Raw genomic sequence first — 12,694 nt, 5'->3', positions numbered from 1 at the left:
CGGACCAAAGTACAGTGTGGACTGGTAGCTGGAGAGATGCCACTTCACCTCCCGGGCGCTGCCAGCCCCCAACGGCTCAGGGTACTGGCAGCCCACTCACTCTAACATCTCCCCACGAGTGCATGAATAGGGGATAGAATGAACATATGTGTGTGTGTGTGTAATACAGGCCTATGTGTAGTGATTTCTAACAAAAAAATTGTAATTTCTCCACTAGAGATCATATTATTATTATTATTATTATTATTATTATTATTATTGTTGTTATCAGCTGCTGAAATGTTGACAAGTGAGACAAGTTTCTAGATCTCTGGAAAGTACGGCCATCATTTTTGTCTTTCGTTGGTTACATAACAGATTTTTTCAAAAGCGAATGCTCTTGACTCCACATGCGTCTCCTGACACTCTTCCGACTGTTGCTAACATTCTCTTTCTCACCAGCTTCTTTCTCTCTCTGCTTGTGCTTTGTCCTCACTCTTCATCCTTTCTCCCATGTCCCTACTCTCCCTCCTTCTCGCCACATCTCCCTCCTTCAGTCCCTACTGATGGCAACATGTTTATCCATTATTGATATTCTGACTGGGCTTACTTCCCGCCTCCCTGTCGCCCCACTTTCCTCCAGCCTGCCCTACTTCACCAGAGCCCTCGTGAGACACACTCACACACATTGTAGATGCATAAGTTTGGTTGTTGTTTATCAAGAGGTGTGTGTGTGTGTGTGTGTGTGTGTGTGTTTTTAAGTCAGTGAGACACAAAGACATACTAAGTAAGAGTCCACACACAGCTTGAGGGTGGTTTCTATATTTAGATTTGTATTCCTATAAGAGTCCGTTCCCAGCATCCAACTGTACATACACGAGGCTCCGAAATACATCACAGTCTCTGTTCAGCGCTGCGGCGCGGTGTGTAGCAGTTCCACATGTACTGAAGACCTGCAGCTTTTAAACCAGCCTTTGCCGTGTTTTAATACCCTCAGACTACAAATCTCCCCTGCTTAAATGTTTTAATGAAATGAAAGTGTCTTTTGTTTGACTTTTTCTTTGTTAACCTGTGGGAACAGCAAGTCTTTCTACTCCTCTAGTTTGCTGCATCCCAACCAATTAGCATACACTTCCTTCTTTTCCTATTACAGCTGAATCCCCTCGCGTCTCGTGTTCAAGAATGTGCGTGTATGTATGTAACACACACATAAACACGTGTGCACATGCAAAAGTGCAAGCAGGCACTGCACAGGCACATGACTGACTCATGCGCATGCATGCACACACTCGCGCAGTTTGAGAGCTTTGATAAGGCAGACTGTGGCGTGTGTTAGTGTGTGATCCTTTCGGAGGGAAAACATGGAACGTTTGTTGTGCTTGGAGCAAAGGTTTGTTTGGTGCTGTCTCGACTTGGCTCCACGGAGCCCTCGCAGTGGTTTTGAAGAAATTATCAAATAAGATCTCTCATCTGCTACTTTCTTTCACCACCAGATTGGCTTTATGCTCTGTCGAATCCTCTTCCACGCTGTTATTTACATAGGTTTTGTGCTGCAATGTGGGAATGTGTTCATTTGTCTCTGACTTTCTCCTTGAATGTCCTCCCCTGCGCACGTGTGTTTGTGTGTGTGTGTGCGTGCATGTTTTGCAGAATATCTTCATTGGTCCTATCTGCACGTCGTGTGTTCTGTGTCATTGGTAATTCAGGTGAATATGTGCGTGTACATGCAGACGTCCAAGCGAGTGTGTGTGTGTGTTTGTGTGTGTGTGTGTGTGTGTGTGTGTGTGTGTAGAATTTTTCCACGTGTTGACTTGTAATTGTTCTGTGCTTCTGAGAGAGTGTGTTCAGTTTAGTCCACACAGCCATTGATCTGGAGAGTAATGGTTGGTGGAGAGTCCCAGGTCTCCAGAACTACTGTCTGAAACGCCTTGTAATTACCTCTGGGACCACAGGCAAAGAGGAAGGGAGACAGAGAAAAAAAGAGAAAGTGATAGACAGAGAGAAACAGATGAAATTGATGGCGACTTATCAATATCATGTGAGCAACCTCAAGTACACATGGTGTGCTAAGGGCTACACAACATGACCTAAAATCAAAATTAACGTTTAATGCACATTTTACCTCAATAACGATAAATGAACAATACAAAATTGTGATTCAATGACGGACACAGCGTTTTTAAAATGTGTTTGTGTAAAGAAAACTTGTTTTGCATCATGAAAATGTTAATAGGCTATACAATCCATTTCTTATCTGCAAATGACTTTTAAGTCCTAAATTTGAACCAGCAAGTTACATTTTCAGCTCCTCTTTTTTTCTGCTTGCGGAGAGCTACGTTGACACATTAAACTCTATCGTTGAGGACCAGCGAGTAAAATCGGCCAACCGAGAGCGTCCCAGGCGGACACCCAGCTGACAACCTGCAGGTGGAGGCGATGGAGACAGGCTCAGACATACATGGCGCGCGGACCGCTGTGGACTTGTGTCAGGAAAGTGGCTGCATGGGTCCGACAACGCACAGAACAATAACCGGCATAAGCCTTCAGCTGTCTGCCGACATGGAGGGCAAAACGTGTGTCAGAGCATCCTGAACGGGTGATCTGAAACTCTTTTTCCTGTTTGTTGGTCAACGGTTAATTACCGGTTAACATTTAAATTTCATTGTGCCTCCCTTTGGAAGGCTTGGCTCACAAAAATCTCCACTTATGAGTGAATTAATTAGTTAATTGCTAGCTATCAGTAAACACAAGTTAGTGGCTGGTGTGTGCGCCAGTGTTTGTGTGTGTGATGTGTGTGTGTGTGTGTGTGGGTTGGCCCGTCCCCGCATTTGCGAGTGTAAATTTCGTCCCCTGCACACGCGGTAGAATAGTTTAAAGGAGAAAGTAGGCCGATCAACAGGAAGAAATTATTGAAATTATCGTCATTTGGAAAAATATGTCGATAACTGCTTCAGAATTTGGATGGTGATACATTTTCGATTAATTGTCCTAGTCGGGCATATTGCTTGGCATGGAGAAACTATTCAGATTTGAAAAAGAGCATATGGGTTTAAATAGACTTTTTCCCTGGGTTTGATGAAATTTCACACACGTATCACCACAGTTTGCATTTAACAAGAAAAACTCCCAAATTGTTTCTGGTATTAAAGATGAACAGAAAAACAGCAATTAGCTGTTAATTATGCACCAGAATAACAAAAAGCAATATATGGTTAGACTACAGAGTGGTTGCAATTAAGAAAATAAGGACATTTTTGTAATTTTGAATTTTACATGTTATTAAAAAAAATCGAAATGTATCTTCTCTTACATAGATTTTGAAAATAATTACTCCTAAATACATGTGTCTGTAAAGGGGCCACATGGCCTCAGGCAGCCCATCATTCTGTTGATACTATAGAAGTTGGATCTGCAGGCTTTTGCAAGTTTCAAAGCTGTTAGCAGAGCAGCCCAGTTAGTTTGTGTGTGTGTTTGTGTGTGTGTGTGTGTGTGTGGTCCAATAAACAGGATACGTGCTCGTGGAGAGCAGAGGCCAGACCCCAAAACACATGCTTCCAAATTATCAGCGCTAACAACTACAAGGCTGCAGTGAGCTCCCAGCAGAGCCGCTACTGAAAATCGGTTACGGCCATTGTTACTGCTTTGTCTGCCTGCGTGTGTCCTCATCCTGCAGCACAACACTGAGTGCATTCACACCTCATACATAAAGGAGATTGTATTAAGATATATACATATGTCCCGATGTGCTGTAATCACGTTCAATGTTTTAAGTTTCTGCAGAACAGGAACCTGCTGAAAACCATTTGTTAAACTGAGTCAGGCCCGTTTATTTTGTTATGTTACTTTTGACTTTCTATACTTAAACTTAGTATACTTTCCTGTATAATAAATATGAATGAATGAATATATACACAAGCATTCACAAGTAGGCCACACACACACATCCACACACATTCACTTGCAAACTTGGCTTTGTGACGTTTTTAATGTATCATCATTTCTCTTTTCTGTCTTCTGTGTTCCATATCGACAAAATATTACATGGCAAGAAGCGTGCAGATGAAACTGAGGGAGCATGAGAGCAGGGGAATAAGGGATGGAGAAAGCAACAGCTCCGAAATGAAAACAGGAGATTACTGATCAACGGGTAACCCAGGATGGATATTTGATTCAGCCTTTTGTGATGGTTTCTTATCTGAAAACACATAATGCTGTAATATTGGCGTGTTAAGAACGTGCAGGGCTGCAGCTCACCGCAGGCGCAAAGGATTATTGTTAGACGGAACATAAAAGCAGGCAATTCTCGGGGTTACTCCGCCGCGGGAGAGGCTCTATTGGTGGTATCGTGCTGAAATTGCATTTCATCCAACAGAGATATCAGTTAGTTGTTTTTGTTCCCTTTTGAATAAAAGAAAGCCTTTTGGGTGTTTGAGTCACTTAGCGCTGAGTCGTCTGAACTGCCAGATTGTTGCTGGATCTTCACACTTTAAATCGCTCGTGTGTGATGGGAGAATTATTCAGGAATTCACAAAATAAACTAAACCACCACTATACGGTTTTAGTGGGAATGTACAGCACTATGAGCAGTGTTTGTATTGCTTTTGGGGGGGGGGGGAAGGATTATGTCCTTGGAGATCATCAGCAAGCAGTGGTGCACGTCCAGTGGCTGATAACGTTTTAAACATTGATGCGACTTTGAAAATAACGCGTTAAGAGTTTATTGGCTTTGAGAGGTGAATGCTGTCAGGTGTGTATGTGTCACACACACACACACACACACACACACACACACACACACACACACACACACACACACACACACACACACACACACACAAACCCTAGACATCCCTGTCTTTGTAATTGCTCCTCTCATTGCCCAGAGGCGGCGTGAGCTGGCATATAGGCTATATAATAAAGCATATTATCCTGGCTGGTAATGTATTTTTGTCCTCCTCCAGCCTGATGACAGCTGGAGTTGAGCTCTGCGCATTGCAAAAGGTGATCCATACTAAATTCCTCCAGGCAGCTTGGAGCTCTGTGTCACAGTGCTGACCTTCTCCTGACAACTGTCATAATGAGTTTTGCGATAGCAACGTCTTCCATGAATGAGCAAGGTTGCTTTTTAGGTTTACATTGATGTCCACACAGTACATCCCAAATGGGGATTTCAAACCAGCTTCAGCAGATATTGACATTGTACAGCTTCTGTGGTCCAGAGTCTGATTTCTGAAACTCTACTCCTCTAGGAACATCTTTGGGTTTTCAGCCGTACCTTGACCAGCTGCAGCAGTCCTCTTCGTCTCCAAAGCATTCTCAGATATGCCGAGAAATACAGAGAGAGTTTTGTGGAGCTGATGTATCAACTCGTTTGGCAACGGCTTGAATCTAAGGGACGTTTATTAATATAAAATGTTCCGCACTATAGCTTTAAGAGAGATCAAGCACTTTTGTTTTGCACAGTGGAGCAGTTTTTGTTACCTCCGTGATTACTGCTGATGACATATAAACGCCGACAGCGGCAGCCAGAAGAACAGCAATGTGTCCCACTTTCCTCAGATCTAATTACTAGATCAGAATCAGTCTGTCAGGTTGTAAAGGGAGCATTAAATAATGTTTTCCTGCCACTCACTCTGAGATCACCTGTATTCCCACCAAACAGCTGTGTTTTGACACAATTCAATATTTCACCAGTGAAGCAAAATGCCAGCAGTTTGGCAACTCTTTGGTCCGAGTGAGGCAGACTGTCAGCTGTGCCAGGTCGAGGGGTTTGGTAGTGTCACACCTGTGAGACAGGTGAAGCCAACCAGAGGCAGCTGATAAAGTCACAAATAAAGTAACTGCACCTTCACTATCTCTTGTGGAAAAGGGATAAAACTAAAATGTTGGATACTTACAACACTTTTAACCATAACACCAGATACTAGCTAAGTTTAAATCTGTTTTTGTTGACACCCGCCACGTGTACAGCCAGAGAGGAACTACTGGGCGAAATTAACTAAAACCTCTTCGTCTTGTGGTGGGTTGCAACCATAAAATGACTGTGTGTGCATAAAAGGAGGTCGGGGAGGATGTGTGGATCATACAGGACCAGGCTTTTAAAGTCCCGAAGAAGTTAGGGCAAAAACAAAAGACTTTCACCCAGGAAACAGGTGTTTGTGTCCCGAGAGTACTACTTAAGGGGGCCTGCGTTTGAAACCCAGACTAAAAAACCTTTTCATTGTTTTGGTGCCTAAAGTTACAGTGTCCGTTGTCACATCTTGACAGTTAATCTTTGTCGGCTAAACTCAAACGCCACCGCCCCCTAATTGACCGGGGCCTCACGGGGCCCTGTAAGAGAGGGCCCGTACCCAGCTAACAGTCACCTTTTATCGGTTGAAACCACCAGGCCTGCACGGTGCTCTGTAGCCTGCTCATAGTCACCTTTTGTTGGCTAAACTAAACTGCAACGGCTACTTAAACAATATCCCCTCACTGCCCTCTGGACCTGGCTCACAGAAACCTTTTCCCGACTACATTGCACTGTTGCCACGTGACCGGCCGGTGCTCCCGGCAATGTTGTAGGAATGCGTTGAATGTTTGATTAATTTGGTCTATAAATCTGTTACTTTTGGAAACTTCACTGACGATGCTGCCTATTGTAGTCTGCCTATAGTGCATCAGATTCAGAAGCAAAATCTTCATCTGAAGAAGAGATAGCAAAGTGCAAGGTAATATTTAGCAGCCCCTGAATGCAACATAAACAATCTGTATTCATTGGCTAATATAGACTATTCCTATAATTCTTCCTACAGGTGGTTATTATTGCAGGCCATTTTTGTTAGATGTGTGGTCTGTTTAATAAATTACTGCATCTCAAATAGTAGAAGAATGTTAGTTATTGCATACAGAGCCTCATTGGTTCACCACGACACGTTATTAGCAATGGGAAGATAGTAATATACAGGATAGGGGAGAGTGGGGGGGGCATTTTAAAAAGAAATGTGGCTGTTTAGCAGGTGTGGAGGTGTAAGTGTGGGCTGACGTTGTGTTTGAGCAAACTAATACTGTTTAAACGCATATGGCATATTTTCAGTGTGTACAATAGAAAAGTCTTGGGGGTTAGCAAAGGGAGCTGGAAGTGAGAGAGAGAGAGAGAGAGAGAGACAGTGTGAGAGAGCGAGAGAACAAGGGTTATTTAATGATCAGAGCAGTGTAATTACCTCCCAGTGAGGTTCAGCCTTTTAGATGGATGATTATTCAAGGGGAGAAATCTCATTTGCATCTTGTGCAGTAATATGTAAAAGTGTTCACTCTACACTAAATTAAATTGCCACATTGATTTTTTTCTCTCCTCGCTAAAAGTACTTCTCTGTTCTTTTCCAGCAGAATTATGGTTTGACAAGCACATGAATTTATCCTTGAGTGTAAAAGATAAGATAGTGTCTTTATGTCCTGCAGTTCTTCGCTGTTCAGTACCTGTTCAGTCATGTCTCCGGGCTTCGGCTTGCAGATCATTAACAAGGTGTTAGACATTATACTCTGCACTCTATAAAAAGGGCTGTAAAAAAAGAGAGAGAACCTTAAACCAAACATTGGCAACACTTAAATCATCACGTCCCCTTCTCTTCAGTCTCCTTTTTTCCTGCCATGCAAAATTGTACAGTTTCCACCGTGGCCACAAACACCTGCACACCTTTCCCTTGGCAAGCACAGCCCCGGCCATCAGTACCTTCAAAGTATGAAATCAAGGACCCTGCCTTCATCCACAGCATCTCCAATTACAGGGGGAGAGAAATAGCACGGAGGGAGTGTAATGACAGCAATCTGAACGGTGCGGGGGAGAGCAGGAGCACCTGACTGAGCTTATGTCACAATTGCTGCTGGACCACCTGAGGACAAGCGGAGAGATGGAAAAAACCCAGGAAAACTAAAAAAGAAAGATTTAGAAGGAAAGCTCCTAGAAGAGTGAATGTTGGATTGTGGGGACACGGTAAGGGTGAGTGACTGAAGGTAGAGAACAGAGAGAGGCGTGGTGAGATTAAGTGAGGACAAAAAGAAAGAGACGGTGATTGACAGGGAGCCATCTGTTGATCTTCATGCTTATTTGTGTTGCTTTGAGCCTTTTTCCCTCCCAACTAGTCCCCCGCGTGGCTGACCGGGGGTCAGCTGTGACTGATAGCCTGCGCTCCTGTTTTCCGCTGACAGATGGGTGCAGGGACCGACTCTAGTGCAGCCTGAAAACGGATTCTCCATGCCTCTGTGTGCTGCCACAGCCATTTCACCCAGCTGTCAGTCACAGACAGCATGGTTGACGTTATCAGTTGTACCCCGCTTAACTGTGGAGGTCTGCTCAGAGAGGCTGCTGGGTAGGAGCCAGACGGGGGAAATGGAGGGGACAAGGAAGATGGAGGTGTGGAGGAAATTGAATTCATTGGAAGTAGAAAATAAGAAGGTAAAACAGAATCAGCAAAGGTTAAAAAAGAAACAACAGCAACATGCAGGCATAAATCGTGGAATTAAAAAGAAAAGGTAGGTAGCTATGGCATGCTGGATATGAATGCAGAGTAATTAAAATGACATCAGATGGAGGGGCCTCTGACATCGTTTCCTCCTGTGGATGTGCACATAACGAAAACGGCGTCCAAGGCGGTTAGCTCGGCACCAAGAGCAGGAGGCTAAAGATGAAGTACGACAAGAGAATCAATTCTCTCCTCCCTCCTCCCCTCTTCCACTCAGGGAGAGATTTACAGGCCAAGTTATGACAGAACACAATAACGACAGCCATATTTTACTCCTGCAGTCTGACAACAGCATCCGCAGCCAATCAAATCTACCACAAAACAAAGTTGTTATCTCTTCTCTCTTATCTGTGTGTGTGTGTGTGCGTGCATGCGTGTTGAAACTCCCATGTCATCGCTTACTGTGATTGTGCCACATTGAGTTGATCTGCTGACTTTATCGCTGTCAGAGATAAAGTATTCTGAGCACAGTGACATAGACTTTTATGGGGAACGCATTAGAAACACGAACAGCGGTAAAATAAACCAGTTTCAATTACTCAGAGATGAATTGTGTGGAAATGGGATCAGAAAACGCTGAATGCCCTTAAAAGTTCACCTAAGTCCTGCAGAGGGGCCAAGGGAACTGGAGAAAGAAATAAAAGAGAAAAAATAAGGGATACTTAAAGCCTGGGCAGCTATGGCAGAATGATGAGGAAATCAAGAACGAGAAGAGGAGACGCAGAACGAAAGAAAGAAGGCAACCAGAGAGTTACTTAAAGCTGGATGAAAGTGTGCATGGATCAATAGATATGGATGCGAATAGAGAGAGTTTTCAATAAGGCTCTTGCTTGTTTCCTCAGATTCTGTTTCACAAAGAAACTCAAACTGTACAGATCAATAGCCAGCTCGTCTCTCCGGCCTGTGTCCCGTGCAGCTTGTAGCCAGCGGCTCCTCTTGTATGGCACTGTCTGTGTGTCTGTGCGTCTGTGTTCACAGCACTTGAAACCCCCTCTAACAGCCTTTCAGACAGTCTGTTATTCTCTGCAGCCCCCGGCTCTCTCAGCATCTACACCACCTTTGCTCGATAACTGCTTGTTTATCCATTTTCCCAACAAAATAACCGCCCTCCGGATCACTGGCAAGTAACAATGTGCTATGTTTCCATTTAAAGAAAATGCTTGCTCTGCTACTCTCTATTTGCAATTTGATATAACAATGGTAATACAGATATGGAAATAGCCTATAAACAATGTCAGACACGTTCTCCTTTTGCATTTTGAACATCTGGTACAGGGTTGAGCTTTTCCCAGAAGAATTCTTCAGTTGTTATATACTATAGCAGCAGAAGTAATTACCAGTTAACTCAAGTAACTTTGAACTAAAATGGTGTGTGTTTGTGTGAGTGAAGAGCTGGAGGTGACTAGCTAGCTTAGCACAAAGACTGTTTAAGAAATAGTAATAACACATAACCCCCCCTTAAACCACAACTTGTCGTTTTTACATTTTTGTTAGTGTTGCTTGAGAGGTGTTGTTAGCCAGGTTCGCTGCTAATTTAGCTAACTAAGCTCCTCCCACATCTTCACATAGACGTCGGCTAGAGGGGGCATCGATCTTCTCATCTAACGCTAAGATAGAAAGCAAACAAATGTATTTCAGCAAAACATGAACCACACACACAAAAGCACAAGAATTGCCACAAGCCAAATATAAACACACTATACAGGCTTATGTAATATAATGCCGATAAAGGTAACTAAATGGTAAATAATACTTGTGTACACTCACACTAATGCATTTATGTATAGACCCACACACAAAAACACTTTTCATCAATAACTGAGTCCTCGACAGCCCTGGCGACGTCTGTTATCGAGACGCAGTGAACTAAGACTGCTTCACTGGCTGTGCGTGTGTGTGTTTGTGTTTCTCTGTGTGTGTGTGTGTGTGTGTGTGTGTGTGTGTGTGTGTGTGTGTTTTTGTCAATGTGCAGATAATGCCACATTACAGCTTTTTTGACCAGAGGGTTTTCTAAATTTAGACGAGCGTATGGGTGTCTGCATTTAAATAAACACAGATGTGTGTGTGTGTGTTTGTGCGCGCGCGTGCTGCTGCCCGCACATGTGTGTGTTTGTTCGCGTGCATGCATGTGTGTGTTGCGTGTGTTTAAAATGCCGTAATACCCTATAAAATAAATAAGTTCCTATGTTATTACTCGAATTTAAATCAGATTACATGTATTTCATGGACAAAGCAGTGTGTGTTTTCAGTTCATACATGTATCACTGAGTGTGAGCATGTGGATGTCAGACTCGGATCTCTCGGCTCACATCTTCCCCTTGGTTTTTCTCATTAGTTTAAAAGCGGGCCTTGTTCGTCATTATACTGTGATGGCCGGTTCCCACTGAGCAAATGTCACCAGAGTCCCCTCCCGGTGTCACGTCTGTCTGCTCCCCGCTGTCCCCTCTGACACCTTGGGGACCTGCCTGCCTCTTTCTCTGTCAACCCTGGTGATTACACTCACACTCAGGCACATGCAAGCACACAGACGGCCACACTGGATTGCACATGTGCACGCAGACGTCCACAGGCATAGACACACAAATGATCATAATCAATTAAATCTATTGTAAGATGCAGCATTTTGTGCTGCTGGATATATAACGTATAAAATATACTCTATTTTTTACTAAGTGACTACAAAAGAATATGTAGTAGCCAGTATCTTAAATCTGAGCTCCCTTTGACACCCATTACCTATTAATTTGAAACTCTGAATTACAGAGCCTCTGACACTGTTAAAGGAACACGCCAACTTATTGAGACTTTAGCTTATGCAGCCTATCCCCCAGAGTTAGATAAGTCCTTACATACCCTTCTCATCTCTGTGCGTGTCATAACTCTGTCTGACGCCCCCACCGCTAGCCTAGCTCACCACAGCTCCCGGATGACAGAAGGTGAAGCACTGCTACTTGGGCGGAGTGATTAGCGCAACACCTGAAAAGCCCCGTTGTTACCCTCTGCTCCTCACCACTGGGCTTCTTGGGTGCTGGGAGCAAATCACTCCGCCCAAGAAGCAGACGTAGCAGTGCTTTGCCTTCGGTGGAGAAATATACGTATACATACACGGTACGTGTCTCATGTGACCTGCATGCTATGACTAAACAAATCACAACATGTAAATAGGAAACTGTTAGTGTTATTTTGTGCGTACGCCATTTTGACTTTTGGCCGTAAATATACTTTTAGAAGGGATCCTACACACCGTTTTATAAATGACACCCCTGGGGATCACCAAACCCACCAAATGAAGCACATCTCCGGTTTAAAGGTGTTCCTGAAGAACGTGATCCTTTATACCGTCACCAAACATCCAGCATGCAAAGAGGAAGACTTTGACCACAATGGACGAGATGCACGCTCTAAAGAGGCAGGGCAGTACCCGGTAAGACTTTGGAGGTGACACCTGATCCTGAATAACAAATAAAAGGCCCTTTTAAGATCCACACCCCTAATCTAAAGAGACTTCCCCATTTGAGCAACAGGCTTTATTAGTTACATTTGTTACTAAATCGATGATCATGAAATAGCAGCTTAAGACCACCCGACCAAAAAAAGATCAAAGCTCCTTAAGCAGAAATGGATGGATTTAATTGATTGACAGCCCTAGTTGTAGGGCTAACCACAGCCCAGAGGGAAAATAGGGCATTTTAAAAACAGCCTTAATTTATGGTAGCTAGCTAACGGTAGACTACAAAGAAAGTGTGATATGTTTACGTCGGTTTTGGAGCGACAGAGGGAAAATAATTCAGTCGACACAGTAAGTGGAACCCAAATGAGGAACTTAAAATTCACGTTCTAATCCGTTCTGATGCCTACCTGTTTCGGTATCCAACTCTACCTAGTTGTAAGTAAAGGAAGACGGAGTAATAAGTAACACTAACACTCAGTGGCACAAAACTTGTGTATGTGGCTACATACGTTGCATAGGAGCGCAGCACCATCGGGGGCGCCAAAGCAATGTTTAAAAAAATTAAATAAAAGTGGATATTTTCTATATGTAGCTGCTGTCATGCGTTTCTACATAATTTCTGCATTTACTATAGTAACATGTTAGCTGTGCTGTCAGACAGACGGACTATAGTAACATGTTAGCCGTGCTGTCAGACAGACGGACTATAGTAACATGTTAGCTGTGCTGTCAGACAGACAGACTATAGTAACATGTTAGCTGT

At 43.5% G+C, this 12,694-nt stretch overlaps 2 long non-coding RNA genes across 2 annotated transcripts in view; one reads left to right on the top strand and one right to left on the bottom strand.

Annotated features, from left to right (window-relative positions):
- Positions 1 to 2,871: 2,871 nt before the first annotated feature.
- The window catches only part of LOC117954335, a 19,151-nt gene continuing 9,328 nt past the window's right edge, over positions 2,872 to 12,694 (bottom strand). Inside the window, exon 3 of the long non-coding RNA XR_004658801.1 lies at positions 2,872 to 2,967. This is a non-coding gene — a long non-coding RNA (uncharacterized LOC117954335). The remainder of the gene's footprint in view (positions 2,968 to 12,694) is intronic.
- LOC117954336 overlaps positions 11,262 to 12,694 on the top strand; it is a 20,894-nt gene continuing 19,461 nt past the window's right edge. The window contains exon 1 of the long non-coding RNA XR_004658802.1: positions 11,262 to 11,561. This is a non-coding gene — a long non-coding RNA (uncharacterized LOC117954336). The remainder of the gene's footprint in view (positions 11,562 to 12,694) is intronic.

Source organism: Etheostoma cragini, chromosome 12 (assembly GCF_013103735.1).
Source record: "Etheostoma cragini isolate CJK2018 chromosome 12, CSU_Ecrag_1.0, whole genome shotgun sequence".
In the NCBI taxonomy this organism is placed as follows: Eukaryota; Metazoa; Chordata; class Actinopteri; order Perciformes; family Percidae; genus Etheostoma; species Etheostoma cragini.
Note: the sequence above shows the minus strand (reverse complement) of the source record. Positions and strands in the feature narration are given on the sequence as shown.